The sequence below is a fragment of the Elaeis guineensis genome, chromosome 9 (assembly GCF_000442705.2).
Source record: "Elaeis guineensis isolate ETL-2024a chromosome 9, EG11, whole genome shotgun sequence".
NCBI classification, from domain to species: Eukaryota; Viridiplantae; Streptophyta; class Magnoliopsida; order Arecales; family Arecaceae; genus Elaeis; species Elaeis guineensis.
In genome coordinates this window covers 35,802,127-35,817,494 of record NC_026001.2, presented here as the reverse complement: position 1 = coordinate 35,817,494, position 15,368 = coordinate 35,802,127, and the positions used below count along the sequence as shown (strand labels likewise).

The following is a 15,368-nucleotide window of genomic DNA, read 5'->3' as shown; positions in this document are numbered from 1 at the left end:
TTTTTTTTTTGTATTACTTATTTATTTTTGACTCACAAAAATGGTCAACTTGACAATACCAAAGATATGTGACCATTACATATTCATTACTTGTTCTCATCAATAAGAAGAACAACATCATTGAATGACAGAAACATTAGACCATAGCCATAAAATTTATCAGAAGGAGAGTAATATTTATTTTTTACATTAATTTCAAAACTATGCTATAATAGCAAAAGATTTGAAATAATATTTCTGATAAATTTAAGTACATAACAATGATCTATTAGTTTGTAAAATCTTGCTAGAAAGTTACATAGGTTTCTACAGTCTCAGCATGAATAGACTATCCATCAGTACCAAAAAGCAAGTAATCATCTCACTTTAACTTTATAGGTCCAGCAACACTTTGCATAAGAGAAATCTATATAAGGTATCACATACCCAAAATGTTAAAGCTAAAAGCATTCAATGATAATTAATTTGTATCATATACAAATTATTAACAGATGTAACTTTTGCATTCTGCTATTGCTTCACATTTGCAACACCGCTCTTGCAATGAATTTCTAATAATCATCATTGTTGTAATAATAATAGATACCCTTAGTGAAGACATTCTTCACCTTCATTTTCTCAATCATTCTATGAAGTTCGATCAATTTAAAAATATCCTATGCAATGATAGTGAAGATGCAAATGTGTATATAAGAATATAAAAAGACTACTTATGATAACATATACAATTTAGATGAAGATTTTATCTAATTATGTCTCTCAATATTTTAATAAATTTTATAGCCCTCAAGTATGAAAATGATAAACCTATCATGAAGTTTTTTAATGAGGTTGAGATCTTCATTCCTCATAAAAACCCTTGTGGATAGTACAACAAGCTCCTATGAGTTCAAAGGTAACTCTTTACCAATTGTATCTCATGCAACTCTCAATATAATTTTTACCTCTAAAATACTTATAGCCTTGGAGATAACACAACAAACTATAGTATTTTAGTTAAGTCATATCCTACAATCCTATATGATCATATCTGAGTAATACTATCCTTGTGGATAGCACAATAAGGCAGTATTACTAGAATATGCCATAAGCAGCACCAAGTTAACATCATACCAATCACTATAGCAAGCTTTGTGGATAGCACAACAAACTCACTATAGTTTTTGACATACTCTATTGACTTAGTATGAGCTAATTACTACTAACTTCATTATGCACTAAGATAGTATCAAATCAGTCTCCACAGCAAGCCTTGTAGATAGCACAATAAGCCTACTATGGTTCTTGATAAAATACTAGCTTAGCATGAAGGAAGGCATGGGTAGTATTCTTAACACTTCATCATTATGACTTAATATAATTTATGTGAGGGACTTAGGTCTCATGCACATCCTAAACAAAAGCATGCATCATATGCTATGTAAATTCTAATTCCTAACTACCAACAAGTAAAACATATAAAGGAAGAGAAATAGTTATGGACTTTTGAAAAATTATCCGAGCCACAGGATGATCTATGAGTCTAACCCTAGGTGCATCATAGATTAAACCATTTTATGGTCAATCTTAATGCACCTTTGCTCTCCGATTGCATAGTAGTCTAGTCTTCATCCCCATGAAGTCTACCATGAATACTTGATCTTTATTTAAAAATAAAAAGAAATAATTTTTATCTATTTTCAAATAATTTTTTTTTATTTTACATCAATATGTAAAAAAGATCCAATGAATGGTTGGGAACATACAAAAGAAAAGGTTCAGCTGATAATACAATGCATCAGGGGCACCTAGTCTCTATTGCAACTCTTACAGATGTATTATATAATTAACCAATAAAGAAGCATTTATACATACATCCATCACATGGATGTACCATAGTCCATAACCAATTAACATATATTTTATAATAATTATAAAATATAATAACAAACTACTCATATTGTTTCAATTGCGATATCATTCAAACACATGTCAATGGAGATATTTAAATATATGAGCATAGGACCCATCTAGGATTTTTTATTCAAGTTCAATACTTGACCCAATTTTAATTTTAAATCAATTATTTATCATTCATTTGAGTTGAGTTGATCAAATCTTAGGTTAAACCAAATTCAATTAGGTTAACATAGATTCGATCAACCATAACTCAAACCCTAATCAAATTAGGTAAATGATAATTTAATTAACTTAAATTAAACATGACTTCTAATTAAATTAGAATCATGAATTTGATTTAATCTATAATCATTAATTTTAAATACTTTAGATCAATAAATTATAGTTAAACAAATCCATCGACAAAAATTTTAATCCATGTCTGATGCTTCCTTTCCATGACCAAATATTTTTCGACTCCACACATACCTTGGGCAACAACCAAGATAGTCAACCCACAATGATGAGTGTCCAATAACATGGTGGTCGGCCTTTGGATCCTAGGTAGATGCATCAAATGCAAGAACCCAAAGTCTTGGCAATATACATCCATATGTAACATTCCAAGGCTCCGCACATCACATGCACTGAATTTCAATTCCATCAAAAATTAGATTATGAGATCTAACCTTAAACTTGTCTCACAAGTCAAAAGACCATGGAATTTATATCCAAGGTTTGAATATGGATTGATAATACTTTATCACAAAAAAAATATATATCAAGAACATCAACTAAATATCTATTAAAAAATTTGATTTTGACATAGTTTGAACTGCATCTGATCCATATCACAAAAATAACATGAAATTTGATTGAATCAATCAAGGATGGCTTTGATACCACTGTTGAATTTCGATGATGCACAGAATATAGAATTCAAAAATTTTAACATGCATTCAATAATGAAAATAAGGTTTAATAATTAAACAAGAAAATCAAAACATAAAACCTTAGGAACTCTTTGATGTTTATAATCAAATGATCAAAAACATACATATCAGGAAGATACTAGAAGTTATATACCAATGAGAAGACCATGATCTGATAATTTTGAGACATCCATGAGACTTTAAAGTAGAAGCTCTCCAATGGTGATCCACACGAGACTGATTAGGGCCCTTCTCAATTCGTCATGGTGCTGCAGCCTTCTTTGCAAGCTCGCTGCCGATCATCCTTCATAAGAACTAGTTGCACCTATACTTATATATCTTTATGACCTCCACTAAGATCTCCTTAGGAACTCTTTTTCAAAAGATCTCACCACACACAAATCAGATTTTATGTTCAACACATGAACAATCTGATTTTTGGACAAGCATTTCATGCTTTCTATTTTCTCTCATCCCTTCCTTTCCATTTTTCTCTCCCTCTTTTCCTTGTCTTTTTCCCAAATTTTTTTCATCATTTTCCTATTATTTCCACATGTAACTACAGCCCAAAATGGCACACCAAATCTGGTTGTAGCACCCCCTATTTATAGGAAATAAGGGTGACACCATGGGATGCCAACTCTTGGCGTCCCTTAATCCTTACATGGTATCATTTAATTTTTTCCCATGGAAACCAAATAGATGGCATAGAAACAGAAGAGATTAACCAGTAGAAAGACTCTTCCTCTACTTGAAAAAAATTAAGATGCCAACTCTTGGTGCGTGGGATTAAAGGAATGGCATGAGAAATACCAAGAGTCCATAATAAGATGGACTTTTCTATAACGCACAAATATATGGTGTCCTATTTATTTATGGTATTAAAACTCTTTGCTAGAGAAGGACTCTTTCTTCTCTTCTGCACCTATAATCCCAAGTGGCATCTCACATCATGAGGAATTAAGAAACGTGTGTAGATAATGGAAGGAATTAAGAGTCCAATGTGAAATGGACTCTTCTATTTCAACGCCCAAAGAATTAGGCATCCCAAATTTATTTTGGCATGGAGTTCCTTCTCAAAGAAGGACTCCTCCTCTTCTATGCCCCATATCCCAAGCATCATCTCATGACATGAGGTATTAAAAGAAATGTGTGAAAGATGGTAAGAAATTTAAGATAAGTAACGGAGAAGGACTCCTCTCCTTAAATGCCCAAAATAAATGATGCCACATTTTTTCTTAAGCATGGTGAATGGTGTGGAGGTGGTGGATTCATATGAAACTCTTTCATATAAATCAAATAATCCAACTAAAAATTAAATAGTTCAAACCAAATCATATTACGTTAAGGCAACAAGCAAAGGGTTAGCACAAACACATTTGCACTGAACCCAATTGAGAATTTGATTTAATTCATGTGCTAGCAGTTCAATTAACCCATTGGATTTATAATAAATCTAAATAGATTAAACCAAGACTAAATCTCTATTGTGTGTGATCCATTGGATTTCAAATCTAGCCAGCAGTGGATTCAAACTCTCGATGTAATTCTAATCCGATTGAATTAGGTCAGCTTAAGAGTTTCAATCAACTAAGACTCTTTTTAATTAATTCTCAAATTAAACTCTTTTAATTCTGATGAATTCATAAGTTAAGATTAATGTCTAGCAACGTGTCATGACTATCTGAAAGATTTAAAATTTGATAAAAATATTAAAATTATCCTTCTGTGGTGAGTTATCGTGCAATTCAATCCTTCGATCACACAACATCTCGAAAAGGCCATGGATATAGAAATATATCAAACTCAAATATCTATCCATATGTATCTCGACTGTTCATCCCTACTCTGGCTAGAGACTCTCAAAGTCATCATCCTATGAGATCACATAGGATGTTCGCTCCTCCTACAAGGAGTGACCGATTTCTTATTGATCGCTCACAACCTTCATGCATACATTACTATACTCAGAATATCCCACACACATCTCAAAGTGATATGTTAGAAAATAAATCAAAGTAAGGGTCCATGTACACAAGGTACCATGATGATCTCAGATCAAAGGATCACATGCATCACTCCCACTAGAGAACCATCTGTTGATATGCTATAAGGCTTCATCAGATGTTCTTTCTATGCATCAGTTTAGTGAACCCATTCTTTAATGGGCACCTACATCCTTGTATTAATATCACCACATAAGTGATTCTGAGATCAACTATCCTCTTCATTGAGCAAACATAGGATGTACCAGTCTTATCAGAATCATCGATCTCCGACTCGATGATCCAATGACTAAAAATATTTTAGATTGGAGCTATCAAGATTTTCGATCTCACTGGCATGATCTCATCATGGCCCTAAAATCATTGTCCTAATCTATGAAATTTATCATAATCATAAAAATATAATGTAGCAAATAATAAAATATAATACCTAATGTCATGCTAATGAGTAGGAAGAAAATAAAGAAAAGTTCTTCGCATCCCCATGCGATTGGCTTATAACATACTATTCTTTCAATTGCCTGTCCAATCCAAATCAACAAGCTATACTTGATGAATAGATAGACAATGACAATAAAGATAGGTGCTATATGTTGAAGTTCATGTTAGTTGAACTCCAAATATGCATGAGCACATGTTCTCTGCCAATGACACATTGATTGTCTACAAGTATTGTGAGGTGATCAGAGTCACACAGCGTATGAGATGTATGATGGGTAGTCATTCTATGATCATTGTTTGATGATGATCAAGGACTTTAAAGAGCTTAAAAGGCTTGACATGACCATGCATGAGAAATTGCTTGTGGATTTGATCTTGCAATCTCTTTTTAGTTTATATGGATAGTTTATGATAAACTACCATATGAATGACCTTCTTGGCATCTTATCTGAATTGATCAAATTGTTGTTAACAAAAGAATCATGAAAAGTTTAGAGGTATATACCTGGAGAGCCTAAAGAAACATGGACATGCCTTGAGCAGGCATGACAAAGTGCTCAATACTATCCTTATGATTTTCTCTTCTCCCAACTGAGTTTTAGACTCTAATATTTTTATATAGAGTCTGTGTGAAGGTAGAGGGCTAAGAAAGTAACCCTTAAAATTGGCAATAAGATAAGAGTTGCTATTATGGCTATGGGTACCTATCCTTGTGATTATCATTTGGATTTAGAGATAGTCTCTATCATTTGCATGGTGATGCACTATAAACTTAATTGAGTAAGCAGTGGATGCCATTGGATCTGAGAGATCCTGAGTTGATATAAACTTTAAGTATATGTAGAACCTTAGGCTAGGTCGTATAAAAGAAGAAATAATTAACAAACTGAAGAGATATTGGCTTTTGGGCTCATTGACTGTGGAGTCACATCTAGTTTATGCATCATCTCTTTGAGAAAAAATGATCAAGCTATCTTGTGGGATAAGAGGAAAAAGACTACTGAGATACTTATCCTAGTACACATTTGATATGTGTAGCCTATTTAATATACTAACAAAAGAGTTATCTCTACTTTGTTACCTTTATCGATGATCAGTCATGGTATGGGTAAGTATATGAGATATAAATCTGAAAATTTTGAAAGATTCAAAGAATTTAGATATAAAGTAGAAAAGCAAATTGAAAAAATTTTAAAGATACTTCCATCAGATCGAGGATGCAATACCAAAGAAAAAAAAAATTATCTCATAAAATGATATAGTTTATATTGGACTCCTCTTAGTACATCTCAGCTCAATAAGATAATTAAAAAGAGTCATGAGATTGTATGAGATATGGTCCAGTCCATGATGAACTTCACTGATTTATTTTTTTAGGGACATACTTTATTTTTATGAAATTCAGTTCTCTATAAATTTGTTCCTACCACACCATATGAGATACAACATGGTGAGAACTGAATCTTTATTATTTCAAAATTCAAAGATATCCAACTTATGTCAAGGACAGTAGGTGGATATGTTAGAGGATAGGTCTATAAAGCTCATCCTAAAAGAGTATGAGATACTATTTATCTTCTAAAAAATCACAATGTGATGTGACTTGTCATGCTATCTTTTTAAAAAAATATTTAACCAAGATGAAGCAGTAGAAGGAAAGTTAAGCTCGAAGAGAGTGTCTCTAAAGAGCAGCGAGCCATAGGATCCAAAAAATCTATTCATGATAAGCCAGTATACATATATTCCTCCACCTCATACATATAGTAGGATTTTCATCTTCTCAAAAGGTACTTAGGTATGCTTAACAAAAATGTAGAGAAAAATTATTTCTCATAAGAGATAGGAAACATAGAGATAATTTCAAAACCTACAATGAGGTGATGTTGGACATCAACTCCAAGAAAGAGATTGAAATAGCTTCCCTGGCTAGATATCTTTTGAAGATTTCTGTGGGGTAGCTTATGGATTTTACTTCTTATGATAAGAGATCACTAAGTCTTCCATAATCTTAGAGTTGAAACATTCATTTCGGTGATATGATCAAATTGTTTGATCAAAAATAAGAAATTATATGTTTCAAAAGGATCAGTGAGAGTGTCCAATACTGTCATCGATTAAAATATGGTTGTATATATAATTCTCCATGAAAGATATGAAGCAAGCATCCTATATTCTTAGAATATAAAGATCTATAGAGATAAATCAATTGGATGCTTGTATTTTTACAGATAAAGTATAGAGAGTAGATGCTGAAAGCATCCAGCATAGAAATCTCAGAGAAGATTTGCTACCCTCTTTTGGCATAGATGTATGCCATGTAATGTACTTGAACTGATATAGTTAATACTGTGAATGTCACAAGTAGATATCAGTTGTATCCAGACTGAGAATGCTAGATTGTCATGAAAATATTCTTAAGTACTTGAGAGGAACTAAAGATTTGTTCTTAATTTGGAGAAGGATCAAAGCTAGAAGTGGGAGGATACACCAATTCAAATTTTATATATATCGTTGATAGTAGAATGTCTACATCATAGGTGTAATCATGTCGATATCTTGAAAAGGTTCCAAGTAATCGATTGATGGAAGCTAAATACACTATAGATATGTAGAATGCATTCTAGTTCTAATATTAGTTGCAGATATAGATGTCATACCATCAGATGCCATGATACTATACTGCAAAGACAATGGCACCATAGCCCTTGCTAAAGAGCCTAGGTCTCACTAGATATCCAAGCACATAGAGCAACAGAATATGCAACTACCTCAAGTAGAAATACATAGAGGTGCAGAGAGCAAACACTACATGAGATGTGGTTAACCACTAGTAAGTCACTTAGCTAGCCAAAAACTAATGCCTGTCTTGAGAAGATGGAGCTTGGTATATGGCAGATTGGCTTTAGTGCAAGTGGAAGATTGTTGGATGTATGCCCTAGAAACTAATCTTGGCTGACGTATATCATATTACTAGGATATGATTTTATACTTAATAGGTATTTACATTATCATTCATATTTTATGTGTCCATGAATCATCCAAGGGATTAACAAGATGATGACATATTCTCAAAGAGTTAAAATTTGAGACATGTGTCATTGATGGTTAATTTTTAAATTATTCCTGATCATGGATCATCATAGGGATGGTGATTGATCCAGATAGACCTGTGCACAGATCGCTTCCTTCGGACAGATAAGTCTCGAGTCTGCAATGTAGTGACACTAGAGCGAGAGTGCAGATAGTTGTTAGAGAACAATTAACACTGAGCATGACCAATACGAGAAGTCACATGATGTCTACTTACTCGTTAGTAATTTCTCGATGCTGCAGTGGTGTGATTGGTCTTTTGACTTGTACTACAGCTGCTTGTAGTGTGGTTGCTAGAGTTTGATTACACATAAATATTGACTCAATGAGTCCTTGTAGTGGATATTGGCGATGGTTGGTCCACTATAGGAGTAGGATAAGCATCTAGATGGAATCTATCGATCTTAACAGATGGGAGTAGTTCTATATGATTTAAGAAGCTGAGCTCTTAAGTCTATGACCATAGCAATGTGATTAATGAAAAGAATTTTCATGAGAATCACATATGAACTCGAGCTGATTGAATCTATCATACGATCAATGATGAGGTTTGACGATTCATCCATGACCTGTCATCTGATCGAAACTCACGATAGAGGGATTGTATCATACGTTAACTGCACCTAGAGGTTCATCACCTTTTATTCTGCTAGATTGCTACTATATATTGCTAGGTATCACTGATGATTGTGAGACCTATGAGCATCATTTCAATGATCGATGATCCTTGATGGACAGAGTTGGAATGGTTAACTTATTAAAAGTAGTTTTGATGATATTATGATAGGGATCATAATATATCTTACTATCAGATAGAATAGAACCTATTGAGTCACACACAAAGAGGCTTTTGACTGATCAGATTGTTAAATTATGATTATGAATTGTGAAAGGATTTGATTATCATTTTGATTGATGATTAATCCAATGTAAAAGTTATAATTAAGTAACTTGCTAAAGAGTTAATGAGCTATAGGAGGATTAATTAGTAATTAGATTGTTAATTGGCTCAATTTGATTGAGCAATAAGTTTATATCAAGTCTAATAAAATTAAATTTAATTTGACTTGACATGGATATGATTTGATCAAGCCTAATTGGGTTATGAGATAACAAAATTGCATGGGAGGATAATTCTTTGTTTGATTAGGATTTGGATTTGACTTAATTCTTAATTAGACTAGGATCTAACTAAGAATATTTGAGTTTCTATTTGGACTAAAAGTTTTCTTCTTCATGGGTACACTAAATCTTAATTGGATTATGATTAAATTGAGTTTGACTCAAGCACCAAGAGAGAGTTCAAAAGGACTAGGACTCCTTCTCTACTTAGGTGACATCTAATCCAAATAGTTTGGGCTCCTAATCAGATTAAAATAATAATTTATTTGAGTCTAATCAATTTTTAATACAATTAAAATTGATTAGAGTTTAAATTGATTTAAATCAGCCACCTAAAGAAGAGTCTCATGAAGTTAAAACTCTTCCTTTTCATGTGCATAAACCAGCGCCACGCCCAACCAAATTTGGATGCCATATATTTCATGCCCTCTTCTCCTATTTAGTGTGTAAGAAGCTCTCTTAAATCCCTTCTCTCTGTGAGTTATATTGGCACAAAAAGATGTGGTGTTGGGTGGCATAAAAATTGTAGAGTCCAAGGGAGTTTGGATTCTTATCTATTCACCTAAAATCTTATCTTCTTCTCCTATTTAAACCATGCATCATATGGGACGTTTGATGGCTAATGTGATCAGATTTTGAACACCCAAAAGGAGAGGAGTGTGCGTGAAAAATCAAAAGGGAGAGGGCACGGCATATGGATGCATGGCGTGAGGTTAGATGGCTTGTATCCCTTCTTTCTTACCAACAACCAAAGGTTGGTTATTAGGACCTCTTCTCTCTCACTTTTGTCCTAGTTTGGATATAAGTTTTTCTCTTCTCTTTGTTCAAGAGTTGAACAAAAATTCTTACATCTCTAGCGTAGAGATTTGCTACATGGGTTTTAAAAAGAAAAGAGAAGAAATAGTTCTTCTCATGATCTCTAACATAGAGATCATCATCTTCCTATTTTCTTCTTCTTCTCTAAGATTGTCTTGAAAGAAAAAAAATTTTCAACCATCAAGATACGATCTCTGCAAGAGACTTGCACCCCAATGAGATAAAAAATTTCTGATTAGATCAAAATCTCGTATGGATATCTGTAGAGGCTAGACACTTGTACAGCTTCAAGGGACCTTTGGAAGATATCCATGATCATCAGTTTGTGGTGTAGATCGATCTGTGCCAAGGTATGAAAATTAGATCTTCTCTATTTATTTTTCTCTATTTGATTTTTATATCTGAATCCTATCTCACATATGTAGATCCTGTTGTATGATTTTAAGAATTGATCTTATGCATGCTTAGATTAAATTAGATTTAATCTAAATTTTTAAAATTTCCACTATGTACTTATTTCAAAATATTTGCGTGCATGAAACTATAAAATCTCAACATATGATCTACTGATTGATCTCTTCTTCGCTCTTTCTTAAATTAATTAAATTTTTTAAATTATTAAGTCTATAAAATGAGCTAGTTATGGAGATAATTAGATCATGGCCTCCCATTAAGGTAAATGGTAATGGGTCCATTATTTCTTATTGACGTTGCAGGCGCCATCCATCTGGTATTTTCTCTGAATGATGAAATTATTATTCATCATATGATGACTCTATTATACTATATGATATTGGTTGAATTGATCGAGCCATCTTCGTGCCTGATCATTCATTAGTTAGAATCACTAAATATGTTTATGTTAATGGTTTGACCTAATCAAAACTTTCAGTGGAGGCCCATCGCCTACTGAAATAAAATATGGGGCTAAATTAACTACTAAAATTATTTAAAAAATAATTGATTGAGAACCTACCCATAGGTGCATATAGGTTGACCTAGCCATCTTCGAGCCTGTATGCAGTTTGTGTGGATTCTAGTACCCGCTAAATTATTAAAGTAATTCTTTAAATTGGAGGTAGAGGCTATCAATTTGTATAAAATAGTGGAAGAACCTTTAGACTAAAGTTCAAATTTTTAAGCTCAATCAATTCATAAACATAGAGATTTTATATTTTTCTTTCAGTTATGGCTAGATATCTATTGCTTTGTTCACTGTTTGATAGTGACTGATTTATAGGATCCAACTTGATAGATGGCATCGGAAGTTGCAAATAGTTTTAGAGCATGAATGGATCCTAAATATAATTATAAATCTAGCACTTGAAATTTTCATGTCCAACACATATGATACGATCAAAGACACTTATCAAAAGTAGCCACATGATAGTATCATCGTGTGATATTTTTGAGAGCAGTGAAGAACACGAATTTAGTTGTAAATTCAATGATACTCGGTAGGATAAAATCTTTCAAATATTGAAAGAGTTCTTTTGCACCTCTAAAGATGTATCTTCAGTGGGTAATAATCTTTGAGAAAGAAAAAATAAAAGATGCAAAAGAGTCATGCTTGGGCTATGAGTCTGAACTAACAAAAGAGTCTAAGGTTAACCTAATCTGATAGAGTCCCTTGATACGAACAGGCTAAGAAAAAGAAATCAGAAAAAGATTGTTGGATAAATACTTATATGATAATATCTTATGATTTTTTTATCTGTGATACTACTACCTAGATATTGAATATCGAAAGTCTATGCAAATTGTTGCAATGACTTCAGATTAGTAGAAAGTTTAAAAATAGCAAGAGGTTCCTGAATATTAGAGATAAAAGTTATGTTCCAATCTTGGTTTTAGAAATCATCGAGCCTATTTTCAATTTTAGCAATATCATTTTAATGATTATCACTATTATCTAATGATTTTATGATATCATTATAAATGATATCAAAATCATGTGGACAACTAAGAAATAATATTTACACAGTCTGTTGTATACTATATACAACAAACAAACTCCTTAGAGTAGATAATGTTATGGAAGCCTACCTTTGGCAATTTAGACTCGATCATATAAATAAAAATAGGATCAACAGAAAAAAATTCTCAAAGTCAATGATTGTGAATATTGTCAACCTATCAATCCTATCTCTTTAGTTAAATGATCAAGTTACCTTTTGCTGGAAAAGATGAATAAGCTAATAATATTTTGAATCTGATACATACTGATGTATTGGATCTACGAACATGTTTGCCAAAAATTTAGATTATTTAAAATATTCAAATAATTCATTAATAAGGTAGAGAAATAAACTGAGAAGAGCATTGAAACTCTTCGATCAGTCCAAAGAGGAGAATGCTTTTTCGGTGAGTTTTTGATATATCTAGAAGAGAATAGGATTCTCTCTTATTGAAATTGACTTTGTTAGACATAGTTTGATCCATAATAGAGTTTACAAGTCTGCCAGTCTCTTTTTAGGGTTATACTCTTGAGACTACTTATTATGTTCTGAGTTGGATTTCGAATTAATCAGTTGCAAAGACTCCATATAAGATATGGACTAGACATAAGCCGATACTTTCTTACCTTAGGGTTTGGAAGTGTTTGTTTTATGTCAAGCATTTATAGATCGATTAGCTTGGATCTCGATCCTATATATGTTATTTTGTAAGGTAACCCTAAAGAATCTAGGAGATATAACTTCTACCATGTTAAAGAATAAGAGTTGTTTGGCATTCCTTTCAGAAAAAGAGTACTTTGGTGAAGGAACCGATGCCTTTAATATGAAACTTATGAAGTTCAACAGGTAGAAGAACCAACACAGTCTAGTGAACCCATAGAATCAGATTTGATTTGATCAAATTCGAAACCCATTGTAAAGGCACCATTAAAGAGATCCGATAGATACCACATCCATCGGATAGATACTTCAGTATCTTGATATGGGACGTGATCCTGTTGAACTCGATGAGAACAACAAGGATCGATCACCTACATGGATGTCATATAGAGGTCCATTCTAATTAATGGCTTGGAGCCATAGAGTCCGAAATTGAGTCCATGAAGGTCAATGGTGTATGGACACTCATTGATCCACTCGAAAGGGTAAAGCCCATAGAGTGTAAGTAGAACTTCAATAGGATTAGAGTGGTGCAGACGAGAAGGCAGAGACCTACAAAGCTTATCTGATTGCATAAAGATATTGTCAACATTATAGTATTGACCATAACAAAAAAAATTTCTCCTATGGTAATGCTAAATATTTTGGAGTTGGAACATGTATTTTGATAAGTGATCAAAATGCATAGCTTCATTGAGAACAAAAAAGAATTATGTAAATACAAATGGATTAATAGTTCTGTGAATGTATTTCTTATTTTGTATATGAATAAAATTTTTTAATCGAGAATGACATTCCTTACATTTTAGGGAATAAAAGTTTTACTATTATCATTGTTCTCCACAAAGAACTTTGGAAAGGTATCCCTCATCCTAAGGATGAAGATCTATAGAGATAGATCTAAAAGGCTACTTGAATTTTTTCAATCCAGCATACATAGGATATTTATGAGTAGAATTTTTCTATCATGTACACTATAGACGAGACCGATATGGTATACTCACTAAAGTAGTGAGTGGATACCTGCAAGATCTGAATGAGATCACTGGAAGGTCATCCTTAGATATTTGAGAAATACTAAGGATCGATGATTCGGTTATGAAAAATCTGACTTAAAAGTTATAGAGTATGATTCTAGTTTTTAGTTGGATATAATAATAGCAAGAACATGTTAAAATGCATTCTTATCCTAAATAATGGAGTAATCTATTGAAAAAATTTCAAGTAGAGTAATATAGCCAATTCAATTTACGAGGTAGAATGTATTACAGCATTCGATACTTGCAGGAAGCTATATGATTGTACAGGTTCACTGACAAGCTAGGAGTGACAATCTCCAATGATGGTCCAACTATATTGTATAGCACCGGAGTAGCTCATGCCAAGGAGTCGAAGTCCATTAGCTTACCAAGCATTTTGCAATGCTACCACCTTATTCCAAAAATCTGTTAAGGTGACGTCAATCTTTAGAAGATCGATGAAAAAGAGAACCTGACCATTCCATTTACTAAAGCCTCGGTATCAAGAAGTTCTGAGATGATAAATCAAAGATGGATATATGATACTATACTAATTGACTTTAGTCCAAGTGAAAGTTGTTGAGAATTATGTCCTAAAGCCAATCATTTGACGATTGTTCTAATAATAAATATATATAAATTGATAAATAATAAAAGTTATTTGATTTTTTTTATCATAAAGTTATATTTTTAATGAACTCCTATGTCATGATGAAATTCTTAGGACTACTTTGATGATAAAGGAAGATTTATCACGTAGTCCTTAAATTGATTCACGATCAAACGATATGCTATTATTAGGATGATGGCAATATCAAGTATAGATCGTTGTATACCATATGTGTTGATTGTCCTTATAACCAAATAGTATGGAGACACTGGTATGGCATGCAGGTGAGATGTAGGAGTATATCACACTGAACGTGACCAACTGTACAGCACTCTGCTATTAAGGGTGTTAGATGTGTGCCCTAGATGCCAGATCGGCTGACACATTCCTATACAAATATAAGGATAAATTTATAATTTTGACTATAAATGAATAAAAGGTTATTCTTCTATCACATTATGTACATTGTGTCTGTGATACATCCTTTGAGTTAGTGGGAATGTAAATTCATATTTTCAAGAGTTGAAAATTTAAGGCATGAATTTACATAACTAACTCATAAACTGCTCCTGACCATAGGATCATCACGAGGATGGTGATCGATTCGGAAGGTTGGTGTACGATCGCTTCCTTAGGGTAGATGAGTCTTGAGTCTATGGTGTGGAGACACTGGAGTGAGAGTATAGATATTCGTTGAGAAGAGAGTACTGAGCGTGACCACCTCGAGCAGTCATAAGAAAGTCTACCTTCTCATCGATGACTAGCTCGATGCTGCAGTTGTGTGTCTAGTTCTTTGACCTGAGGTGCATCGATGGTTCACCTTGAATGTGTTATAG

General features: G+C 32.9%; 1 long non-coding RNA gene across 1 annotated transcript; it reads left to right on the top strand.

The window, feature by feature from the left end:
• The first annotated feature begins 10,098 nt into the window (after positions 1-10,098).
• Positions 10,099-14,512, top strand: LOC140851796 (uncharacterized). Its single transcript, XR_012134548.1, has 3 exons — positions 10,099-10,223; positions 10,552-10,635; positions 14,191-14,512. It is a non-coding gene; the product is annotated as an uncharacterized lncRNA (long non-coding RNA).
• The last annotated feature ends 856 nt before the right edge of the window (positions 14,513-15,368 follow it).